Raw genomic sequence first — 12,600 nt, forward strand, 5'->3', positions numbered from 1 at the left:
TGTAGGTTCATATGGGAAGGACGTTGGGGTGAGCATCTCCGTTTCCAGCTGGCTTTTCTGGTGAGTAAAGTCTTTTTATGACTTTCATATGTTAACTTGGATATACTTAAAGCATGCTATTGGACTTGGACTTAGTGACTGATCCTCCAGGAAGTACTAAGTATCCAACAGGAAGTACTAAGTATCCAATGATGTTCTTCCCTTGGTCTGAGTTGATGAAGGGTCAACATGGGCAGGACAGGTAGATTGAATAGCCTCCCATTTGTGAGCAGAATTCTAGGGTGTTACTGCAGAAAAACATTTTTATGAAGAAAAGTGGAGGAGGCTCAGTTTTGCCCACATTCATAGACCTGCTTGGAAGAAGCTCCAGGACACCCAGTCCAGCAGCAGGCGACAGCAACTACAGCCTTGTCTCACACGGTACAGGCTGCCGCATCTGTGTAGAAGGGCGCTCTGCAGCCTTGAACTGTCCGTTCTGCCTCGTGTGGGACCCGTCGTCATACATGGCTCTTGAGTGTTACTAAGATGTTGACTGTGTTGCTTTCTCTTGCCCAATTTAAAATTTAAATGTATATAATTATGTCCATTTGGGCGTCAAGAAGGAATGAGTTGTAGCCTTCTCCCCTTTCAAACAGTATCTCTTGCCCAGTGAGGCTGGACTAGGGCTCTCTGGGGCCCCCTTGTTGGATGCTTTTTTATTAGACCTGCTTTCTACTTATAATGACATGTCTGTGCCTCTGTGTCCTCATCTCTCAGCTGACCTTAACACCTATCCTGTCCCTCCCAGACGTGTTGGGAGAAGCTTGAGCTTTCAAAGTCATGGGAGGAGCTTTCTTCACAAGCTTCTTTATTTTCTTTTCAAAAATATTCTGTTGTGTCTGGAAGCATTTCGGTTTGCGTACTAGTTATGGATAGGTTTTCTACTCTCTAAGACAGTGTAGTTGGATGAACTCGACGTTTCCAGATAATTGTCATTGTGAGACCAGAGACTCAAAGCTCTCCGCTCCTGTGAAGCATGGGCTGGGAAGGCAGTGAGTTTAGGCTAACCTGGCTGAGGTAGGCCTTCTCTAACCTGTCTGTCACCTGAGCTGCTTCATCTCAGAAACCAAAGCAGGTGCCCTTCTCTTGGCCTTGGATAGGGCTTCTAGTGCTGTGATCAAACACCATGACCAAAAGCAGATTGAGGAAGAAAGGGTTTATTTCAGATTATAGCCTTTATAGCCCATCATCGAGGGAAGTCAGGGTGGGAACTCAGGGCAGGAACCTGGAGACAGGAACAGATGCAGAGGCCATGGGGGTGCTGCTTACTGGTGTGTTCCTCATATGGTTTTTTTTCAACCTGCTTTCTTACAACATCCCAAACCACAGTGAGCTACAACTTCCCATATTAATTGTTAATCAAGAAAATGCCTCCACAGGCTTGCTGACAGGCCATTCGGCTGGGGGCGTTTTCTCAATTAAGGTTCTCTCTTCCCTTTTCACTCTGGCTTTTTGATCTTTAGCAGTGCTAAGTCTCAATTTCAGTATTTGGTTCCTAGTTTTCTTCAGCAAGTAAAACTCTCTCAGGTGTCAATGTTGATATGGCCAGAGTAGCTCTCCGACTTATATTCTAAGACAGGAATTTTAGCTGGTAGGGCAGAGCATCAGTCAGTAGATTCCATTTGCTTCAGGGATGTGCCATTCAGTTTTGACAAGACAGCTTCCTCTGCAGCAGCAGCAACAAGCTGGATCCAGGGAAGTAGCTACACTAGTACTTTTGAAAGGTTTGCTCTAAGCAGAAGGTAACGTAACTGAAACAGCCTCTGTGGGGACCCGAGACTGTTGGTCATTGTGAAGTGGTATAGCTATTGATGCCCCTGGGTACCCCAGGAATATTACTTTATTATACCAGACTCTGCTTTGTTTTATGGTTTATGGGTATGGTGAGCTTTTGAATTTTTTTCAATGGTACCACCAAAAGTTGTAGTGTGTATCTCAGTGACAAAGACGTTAGGGTTCACTCTTTGTGTCCTATTTTCTATAGGTTTTGAAAACTCTGTAACCTGTATTCACTACTGTAGTGTTCTACACAACAGTTGCATAGCCCTGGAAGCACTCTGTTCTCTTGTGTCCATCCTCCCTCAGCGCTGACCCCAGCAACCACTAACGTTTCTACTGTCTCAGTAGTTTAGCTTTTCGAGAGTGTCCACCACTTGAGATTGCTATAATGTATAACCTTTCAAAATGGTTTATTCTGTTAAGTAATATGCACTGGATATTTATCACCTGCTAAAGGTTTGGCAATTACGGACACACTATATAGACATCCATATGCACATTTTTGTCTGACCAGAAAGTCTCAGTTCATTTGAGTAAACACCAGAGGACACACTTACTGGATTGTGTGGTAGAACTGCATTTGCTTTGGGGAGAAGTTAGCAAAGTGTCTGGGCCTCTTTGCACATCCATCGTTAGCGCCTGTGGCCCTGTATCCTCATCAGCCTTTGTTATTGGTAGTGTGGGTTTGGGCCGTTCTAGTAGATGTGCAGTATATCAGACTGGTTGTTTTCTTGTTGTTGAAAGTATGCAAGTGCTTGAGGACCATGGCATTGGACCCACAGGTAAGTGTTGTACGGCTTACTGCTGATTTTTTAAGGATTTTTTTTCCCCTCTTTTTGATAATAAGTCTTTATCAGAAGTTTCTTTTCATTCTGCCTGTGGTTTCTCTTTCCATTCTCATGGCATGGTCTTTAACAGAGCAGAAGGTTTTTGTTTTCCTTTTCATTTTAATGAAGGGAAGGAAGCACATTGGTTCTCTTTGACTGGATCACCTTTCAGTTATTTCTGAGAAGCCATGCTGCCTCGAACCCCCCTTCCCCTCCACCCCCACCCTCCCACCCCACCCCCGACCCCAGTCATCGTTTATTTTCCTGCTGCTGTGCTGGAGAGGTCTCGATGGCAGGAACTCGAAGCTGCTGATCACATCACTCCCAGAATTTGGAACATAGAGCAATGAATGCATGTGGAGAGCGTGAACTGTCCAGATCCCACCCCAGGACATGGTGCGTTCTACAGGGAGCAGGGCTTCCCATTAAAATGAACTCAATCAGGACAGGAGATAATTCCCCACAGATATGCCCAGAGCTCCGTCTCCCAGGTCATCTCAGATTCTGTCAGGGTCTCAGTTGGCGATAACCGTTACTACCCAAGCATTCCCACGAGCTCCTGGAGCAGCTTCTGGGTTTTAGGTTTACCACTGGATCATCAGTCTTGCATCCTGGTGAAGGCTGTGAGTGTGTCTCTGCTTTGGTCTTTAATGCTGTTGATGAGAAGATTCTTCATACCATTGCCTTTTTTACTTTTTTGTCAAAGCTTAGCAGACGGTATTGATGACAGTCTGTTTCTGACCCTCTTTCCATTGTTCTAACTACACTTTTGCCAGGACCATCCTATCTGATTACTGTAGCATTCTGAGTCTTGCAGTCAGCCTCAGTCCTCCAAAGTGGTTCTTTAATAGTGATTTTCCAGGTCTTTTGCTTCTCTGTGTACACTTTAGAGTGAGTTTATTAATTAATAAAGTAATACTATAGATTTGGGGGATGGTGAAGATCAAGTTGAGAAGAATTGCAATTATAAGTTCACTGCAGTTTTCTCTCTATGAGCATGGACTGTTCATTTATTCAGTTCTTTGATTCATTTCATCAGACTTTTGTAGTTTTTCTTACGTAGTGTTTATAGCTCAACATTTCATTTGGGGAGGTGCTAATATAATTTTAATTTGAAATTCAACATGATCATTGTGCATAGATAGATAGATAGATAGATAGATAGATAGATAGATAGATAGATAAAATAAAAGAAGTTGGCTTGTATCTGGCAACCTTCCTTTGATCACTTACTTGACTGGAGACAACTTTTGTTAATTTTTCAGATTTATAGATGATCATGTCACCTATAAACAAAGCTTTATTTTTTCACCATTTATGTATGTATGTGTTTGTGTGTGTATATGTGTATGAATGCTTGTGCACGTGGGTACACACACACACACACACACACACACACACACACACACACACACGGCTTACACTTGAAGGTCAGAGGACAATTCTGGGGAGTCAGTTTGTTCTCTCTCCCGTATTTGTTCTTGGGATCAGACTTAGCCTGCCAGCCTTGGTGGTAAGCATCTCTGTATCTCATAGATTCTTGTTTATTTTTTATTTGTCTTTTCTGGTTACATTAGCCCTTTGAATACAATGTTGAAAGTAGTGGCAGTTTATCATCAGATGGATGGATTTAAAAAGTATTTTGTTTGTATGTATGTATGTATGTATATCTGGTAGAATTTGATCTTGCTCAAAAGAATTGAAAGAAGCCAGATTCAGAAAGACAGATTTTGCATGTGTTCTCATATGTAGACTCTAGATTTAAGTTTATATATAAACATATATACTCATACCTATGTAGGATGTAGAAATAGAAAGGGGACTATGAGAGGAAAACAGTAGATGTAAATGAAAGAGAAGAGACAAGAAAGAAAAATAAAAAGAGAGGGGATGAGCTAGAGAGACAGCTCACAAGTTAAGAACTCTCTTAGAGAACCTGAGCTCCGTGCCCAGCACCAGCTGTCTGTGAGTCTAGCTCTGGGCAATCTGACATCTTCCTCTGCATCCATCGACCCTGCACACACACACACACACACACACACACACACACACACAAAACCAACCACAAATGAGATCTTTCTGGAGTAAAGAGAAGAAAAGCCATGGGGAGAGGGCATACTGACCTTTTCTAATTTCTGTTTAAAATGTGTTTGACACCACTAAACGTTCTGTTAACTGCAGTTTTTGAGGTGTCTTTGCTTTTGTTTTTGGAGATTTTTAGGGGAGGTGTTTTGGTTTTGTCTTGGTGAGATGGGGTCTCACAGTCCTGGCCCATTCTGACTTGGAGCTCTCTGTGGCTTAGGGTTGCCTTGAAGTGTGCCAACCCTTCTACTGGTTCCCCAACTGTTGGGATTAGGGCATTCACTCTACACGGCTCGCTGTGGGAACTTTATAGACAGTCTTGGTCGATCAGAGGATGTTTATTTCCAGTTGACGGAGTTTTTGTACATATTGGGTTTTTCTAAGTGCCTTTACTGCTGAAAACCAAACATGTTATCATGTTTTATCAGTCAGAAGCCTATTATATCACAAGAATAATTATAATTATATCACAAGAATATTTCCTGACACAAACATCAGCCTTTTTGTGAATAATACTGTTTTTATCTTGATAACTTTGTTTTCTAATTTAACAACATTATTTGTAACAAATCGTTTTCTCTATTATAATCATTGAATTAGTGTTGATTGGCTACTGCATATGTCTTCCCAGTAACAAAACCAGAGCTCTCAGCACTAAACAAATATGTATATATTTTATATGGGGTAAAGTACAGAAGCTATGCAGGCTTGTTCTACCAAGGCCCTTAGTCTTTGGTTTTTTGTTTTTGTTTTTTTGTTTGTTTGTTTTTTTCCGAGACAGGGTTTCTCTGTATAGCCCTGGCTGTCCTGGAACTCACTTTGTAGACCAGGCTGGCCTTGAACTCAGAAATCCGCCCACCTCTGCCTCCCAAGTGCTGGGATTAAAGGCATGCGCCACCACATCCGGCTCATCTTTTTATTTTCTTAATTGATTTTAAAAGTTTAAACATTTTTTGAGAAATAATTAAAGCATATTTTAGTAATTCAATCATCCTTTAAATGTACTGTGTTATCTCTCTTCTGAACCTGCAATAATTTTTGTTTTTTTAGCCTCAGTTTCCATAATTAACATTAAAGAATGCCAGATCCAAACCATTCCACTAGGAGTTCAAAGAGCTGAGAGTGAGCATCTCAGTGTCTATGTCTCTTAGGCCTGGTGGGAGGAAAGTCTTTGAATATCATTGGCTTTTAACTTCTGTCCCAAATTTAACAGTTAATTCCTGCTTTGGCTTGGCCTGACTGAGGACCTGGAATAGCAGATTTTTGGAAAGAAGCAGTGGGCAGGGGAGGGGCGAGGCATGGCACAAAGAGAGAGAACAGTAACAAAGCCATAGCTTCCACACATGAAAGCCATAGTCACAAGTCCACGACTAATCCTGAGGAGTTTATATTCACAGGCATACATGTCATGGCTTAATTTAATCCTGTCAGTAGTAGTAATTTTAGCACACATTAAGTTAAAAATACTAAAATGACGTTGTCAAAGATTTTGTTAGTAAGGTTTAGACATTTTAGTGACAGATTTAATTTTCCTGCATATTAGATACAAATGACACATTATAAAATTATCATTGCAGCTAGAGAGATGTTCACTGGCTAAGGCCATTTTATTGGTCTTGCAGAGGACCTATGTTCAGTTCACAGCAGGCAGACACACACACACACACACACACACACACACACAGAGTTGCTCACACCCTTTCTATTTCCCATTTTCTCCTAAAAAAAAAAAAATCACAGATTGGGGTTGCTCCATCTTAGCAAAGGAGTGTATGGGTTGGGTTGGTTTATGGATTGCAGATGGGAATTTCCTAGATTTTTTAGGCCACGCTGGGTTTCTCACACTGTTGGCTGGGCTGCATGCTTTTGGGAATGTCAGGTAGAGTAGGTAGGCTCATGGTTTTGTGCTGGTGGACTGGATGTGAGCAATTGTTTCAGATGCTTCTGCACCTGGACTCTGGTCAAGGTGAACCACAGCCTTGAACCATGGGCCGAAATACCCACTTCTCCCTTATGCCGCTTTTGTCGGGGCTTTGTTACACAGCATCATGAACATACACTGTGTGTAGAGGGGTGGTTATAGCTAAGTGGGGGACCCTTGTGGAGGTTCCAGGGGCTATGATGACATCATTAGGTAGAGGCTAGTGGTCTGCTAAGAAAAGTTTTCATAGTCGCAAGGATTGGACACAGGGATGGGCTATGAGTGGGTTTCTGGGGCAGTGAAAATAGGACAAGGTGGTTTCAGCCTGGTCTGCATCACGTAACTCTCCAGAGTCAGGAAGTTCAGTCAGTTGGCCTTGCAGAATTGTTACCACACTTGCACCTTTTGTTTTTCCTTCTGGAAACTTGTTTATGATAAAGTAGATGGGACTCTGAAGCACTTCCCTCGGGCTGAGTGCAGTGAGTGTGCTGCCTCCGGGCGCTTGCACACAGAGTACAGAGGACTGCTGCTTCAGCCGCGCTCCAGCTCCTTCCGGATGCTCTCCCACCTTCCCCATGTCACCCTCCCTAGATCTGTACTTTCAACTTATTGTCATTATTATACGAGGAGAAAAATTAAAGAAATCTGAGTTCAGTGACTTAAATGTCAATGCCTGTCCTGCCTGGTATGCCTCTTCCATGTGCCTCCAGGGCTCACTCGCCCATTCAGAACTGGCTGGTTGAGCATCTGAGCTATAGAACTGGGCCACACCTAAGGACACACATAGCGGGAACTATGGGAAATATGTTAGCACTACCTAGACTGGGGCAGAGGGGAGGATGTGGCTGGGTGGGAGGGCTGCCTGGAGCAGAGCTATCCTACAGCCTAGGAGGGACCTGGACCTTCAAAGGTACAATGTAACACTGCTCATTTCAGTTTGATTAATCTTTGTGTATATGAGTTTATATATGTGAATGTATTCGTGTGTGTGTGTGTGTGTGTGTGTGTGTGTCTGTGTCTCTCTCTGTCTCTGTGTGTGTCTCTCTCTCTGTCTCTCTCTGTCTCTGTGTGTGTGTGTCTCTCTCTCTCTGTCTCTGTGTGTGTCTCTCTGTGTCTCTCTCTGTGTGTGTCTGTGTCTCTCTCTGTCTCACTATGTGTGTGTGTGTATGTGTGTGTGTGTGTGTGTGTGTGTGTGTGTAGGCCAATGGTTGATATTAGATGTGTTCCTCAGATATTCACTATCCTACTTATGGTCACTATTACTGTCGTTAAACATAAACCCAAAGCAACGTGGGAGAAAAGTTTATTTGGCTTACACTTCCATAGCAATGTTTATCATCAAAGGAAGTCAGGACAGGAACTCAAACAGGGCAACAATCTGGAGGTAGGTGCTGATGCAGAGGCCATGGAAGAGTGCTGCTTACCAAGTTGTTCTTCATGGCTCCTCAGCCTGGTGTGTCTTATAGACCAAAGCCCAGGGAAGGCAACACCTACACTGAGCTGGTCCTTCCCGCATCAGTCACTAATTAAGAATCTTATGGAGGTATTTTCTCAATTGAGGTTCCCTTCTCTCCAGTAACTCTAGCTTGTATCATGTTGACATAGAATCAGCCAGTACACTCTATTTTTTGAGACAAAGTCTCAATCTATTTGGCAAGACTTGCTGCCCAGCAGGCTCCGGAGAACCTCCTGTCCCTGCCTTTAGCACTAGGTTTTCAGGCACCCCACCACAGCTGCTTGTTCTAAGACTGCTGGGGATCTGAGTTCAAGTCCTTATGCTTGTGTAGTACCCACTGATTAGTCATCTCCTCAGCCCATTTTGCCGTGCTTATAATATGATCTTAGTATGCCACTTTGGAAGAAACATTGGTTCAAGAGAAGAAGTGCAAGAGCATAATGTGCCCAAGTCCAGTGACAAAAGCATTGGCTTTCCTGTTTGGTAGAGAGTGGAGTGACTGGATAGAAAGTAGGGTGGGAACTAAACAAATGCCTGGCCAGCCAGAGTGTGGGAGCTAAGTGGTTTTACAGGTATGTCTTGAGCATCTTGCTTCTCATTTCTCCATCCGACTTCATTGTCAGTGTCCTGTGTCCCACACATGTCTGTCCTTGTGATCTGTGTCCTTCTGTGACTTAGCCGTTCCTTTTTCACTGTGTGCATGCTTTTCAAAGCCTTTGCAGCCTCAGCACTAGCTTCCTTGGTACCTTGGACTGGATGCCCTGTGGCCACCTTCAGCTCAGCTCATTTTTCTGATCACCCAGACTGGAATCGTGGAATGACATGAAGCTTCTTACTGTGTTAGGAAATCATAACAGGGCAGGCTGAACTGCTCTCTCTGACACTGTCTGGAGTCACTCCAGTAGTCTGCAAATATACAAATATTCTCTCTCTCCCTCTCCCTCTCCCTCTCCCTCTCCCTCTCCCTCTCCTTTCTTTCCCACACTCGTTTTCCTGTTTCCCCCTCCTTCCTTTTTCCTCTCTTTCTTTTTAAAAAGCAATATTTATTAAGCCAAGATCTTTAGTCCTTTCCCCACATGGATTATTTCATTAAATGCTCACAAAATCTGTGAGGAATTAGTACCACTATCACTCCAAACTCTGTCGTGCAGGCAAGTATGGACCAAATCAGACATGCAACTTGTCTAAACTCATGTAGTTTGGGATTAGAGTTAAGGACAATCTGTGAGTTTTGTCCAACACCCTGCCTCACGAGCAGCTTGCACACGCAACTGGGATACACATTGATCTCCCCCGTCCTTCCTCTGTATGGGTCACAAATGTGACCCTGTCACTTCACAGAGTCTGGTATTAACATCCCCCACTCCTGGCTGTGTTTTCTGCCATTCCCTGAATTAACATCTGTCCCAGCCATGCTCTTTTACCATTTTGAAGACACTGATTTATGGAAAACAACGTGGCTTTGAAAGCCTGGGTTCAGCCCTAGACTTTCTTCTTGTCTTTGCCACCTACCTAAGAGGGAGCTCATTTCTGAGTTGTTCACCTGCTCATTTAGTGGGTATTTACTGCATGTTTTCTCCTGCTGGTCCTGCGTGAGCAATGTGAGCGTTCAGAGCTCCCAGACTGGCCATTTGCTCACCTTTGATTTCTTGCTGGACTGCGTTGGAGGGCCTTGTGGAGTACTCTTTGCCTGGTGCATGGTGCTAGTTCCTTAGAGCTGTTTTCTTCTACTTTGCCAAAGAAACTCCTTGCATCTTGCTAATCATTTGTTTCAGCTTCTTCTAGACTTCTGTTCCTTACAAAATACAGTATAGGTTCTTTTTTCTTCTTCTGCGTGTGGACATGTGTCACAGCCCTAGTATGGATGCTGGAAGTTCTCTGTGGACTCACTTCTCCCCTCCCACCTTTATGTGGGTTCTGGAGATTAAATGCAGGTTGTCAAGCTTGCACTGTTGTGCAACAGAGCCATCTTCCCAGCTCCATCTCATGTCCTCTGGATGGCTGAACTGGAAAGCTCTGTTATTCATTACAGCTTTCTGGACACTTGTCATTGAATAGAATTATGACATTTATGTGGCAGTTCAGCCATTCTTGTTAAACCCTTTAAAAAGCAGGGGTTTTACCAAGGGTGATCCACAAACACTGAGTCGTCTCAGATTCTTTCAGAGAGCAACAAGGTGAGATGTGTTTCTATAATAATATGAAGATATTTCTTGGTATTTTCACTTTGTTGACATTTGGAATATGCTGCAAAAGACATGTAACAAACTTCTATTGCTTAATTATTAATCAAGGCAGAAGTCACATGCCTTACAACTTTATGCTCAGAGTGAGAAAAAAAATGTTACTTAAGGATGTCCTTGATGCAGTGAAAGTTACTTAACTAAGCCTCATTTCAAAACATACCTTTTTAATCTACCATGTAACACAGTAAAGCTCTTTTCCTGACCATCGAGCCTGGTGTCTTGGGAAACACTCTGATCTAGTTGCATGCTGAACTAGCCACATTGTTTTTTATTGATTTCCGTAGTGACCTCTCTATTTTGCATCTCTGGTGTGCCGCAGGCTTGACTATGGACAGCACAGCACTAAGTAGGATCCTATAGTGTTTTCTGGCCTGTCTGCCTTTGGACCGAGGTGTTAGCACCACTGTCCCAGCCACAGTGATGCTCATAGCCACAGTGATGATGCTCATAGTTGGATAGCATTAGAAGAGCCATGGGTTGCAACTTCTTGTTTTGTTTTTGAGACTGGATAATAAAACAGTAAGTAGGTTCTTTAATGTTTTGGTCTCTCAAACCTTCTGACACTTTTAAAAATTGAGAATCCTGTGGGTTTTTATTTAGCTTTATCTGTTGACATAGAACGGTTAGCATATAAGAAACTGAAATTGGGAAGTTTAAAAATGTTTCATAAAATTCCTACAATGATTCTCCTGGGGTCCCACTCATAGACAAATACTATAGGCAAATAAGGAATCCTGAGAGTGAGAGAAGTATTCCTTCTCAGGAATGAGTCCCAAGTCCTTATCCAATAACAAGTGGTCAGCATTGAGTTAGAAGAGTGCTTAGTATGATATGAGATAAGGTATGGTAGGCAGCCCTTAGGTAGCTTCAGGATGAGGGTTAACTAAATAAAACAACAGAACAGAACACTACAGCAAGAGCAGATGTCTGTGGTAGAAGTCCCAACACACCAAACTTTTGGGAGGGAAAAGGTTATGGCAACTGGTGACTTTACTCGGCCAGCCATGCTTATGTAATTAAGCCTCCGTAAAAACTGGGAAGAGTCGTGTTTGGAGAGCTTCCTGGTAGTTCCTGGAAGCTGATGCACGATAGTTCCTTATCTCTTTCCACATGCTCTGTTGTAGCTATCCATCCCTTCATCTGGTCTTCATCTATGTCCTCTTTAATATCCTCCTCTTAAATAGACCAGGAGTGTTCTCTGAGTTCTGTGAACTGCTCTAACAAATCAATGAACAGAAGGGGGGGGTCTGCAAAGCCTGTTTCTGGACATTCAGTCAGAAGTGTGGGTAAAAAGTACCAGGGCTTTTTGCCTGGAGCCTGAAGTCTTAGGGAATGTGTCTTAAGTATGGGATAAAATGCTTTACCCAGATAGACAGTATCAGGGTTAAGTCAATTTGAAGGACATCTGGCTCTGATCCAGCTTGCTTGCTGGTGCATACAAGAAGACCCAAACACATTTGGTTGCAGACATCTCGGTTGACTATTGAGAAAACGAGGATTGTTTTTCTTCCCTGTATTAAGCCCACTGTTCAAACCTTGTTTTTATCCCTAGTACCACAAAAGAAAGAGGCTCCTTTTGTGCCTTGGTTTTTTCAGGAAGAACAGTGACTTTTGTCCTAACTAGTGTCCTCCTACCTGCACCTGCAAGCCACAGCTGATGGAAGTTAATGACAAGAGCCCTTAAGTCCAAGTCAGCTCACCCCACTGGAAGCACCAGTACCATGTGCTCAGCTTCTTTATATGAAGGTGAAACTGGAGACTGAAATGTAAAGATGAAAGACATTGAGGTCAGGGAACATCTGGGGGGAGTCAGCTGGTAGCCATAACCCTGAGGTTAATGCTTTCTAGTTAGTGGTGTGTGCACATACATGGTATATGCCCCCTATAGGTAGCCCTGGAGCTGGACTGATTTTTTTTCATTGCCCCACCCAATTTCAAGGTTCAAACCTCTTCTGATAAAGTGTGGAAAGTTTAACTGGGAATTATTTGAGTAAAATCGATTTGGAGGAATTTTCCAAAATTCAGGACTCAAAAAGAGACTTTTCTGCACAGGCCACCAACCTCTACTTGGGCTCCTTAGATCATGGTGTGCAGTTTTATTTGTGTGCTGTTTTCACTTGAGTTGGCATCTTGATTTCACATTTATCTAAGCCACTGGTTATGCTCAGCCAGCAGCAGTGTGGCCTTCTGCAATGACTGTCTAGAAAATAGAGACCTGGGCTGGAGAGATGGCTCAGTGGTTAAGAGCAC

At 43.1% G+C, this 12,600-nt stretch overlaps 1 protein-coding gene across 6 annotated transcripts in view; it reads left to right on the forward strand.

The window, feature by feature from the left end:
- Window positions 1–12,600, forward strand: part of Gng12 (G protein subunit gamma 12) — a 117,027-nt gene that overhangs the window by 17,704 nt on the left and 86,723 nt on the right. For all 6 annotated transcript variants that reach the window (XM_021188807.2, XM_021188805.2, XM_029535710.1 and 3 more), the window contains exon 2: window positions 6–60. The gene's annotated coding sequence lies outside the window, so the exon portion shown is untranslated. The remainder of the gene's footprint in view (window positions 1–5; window positions 61–12,600) is intronic.

This window comes from Mus pahari, chromosome 2, assembly GCF_900095145.1.
Source record: "Mus pahari chromosome 2, PAHARI_EIJ_v1.1, whole genome shotgun sequence".
Classification (NCBI taxonomy): Eukaryota; Metazoa; Chordata; class Mammalia; order Rodentia; family Muridae; genus Mus; species Mus pahari.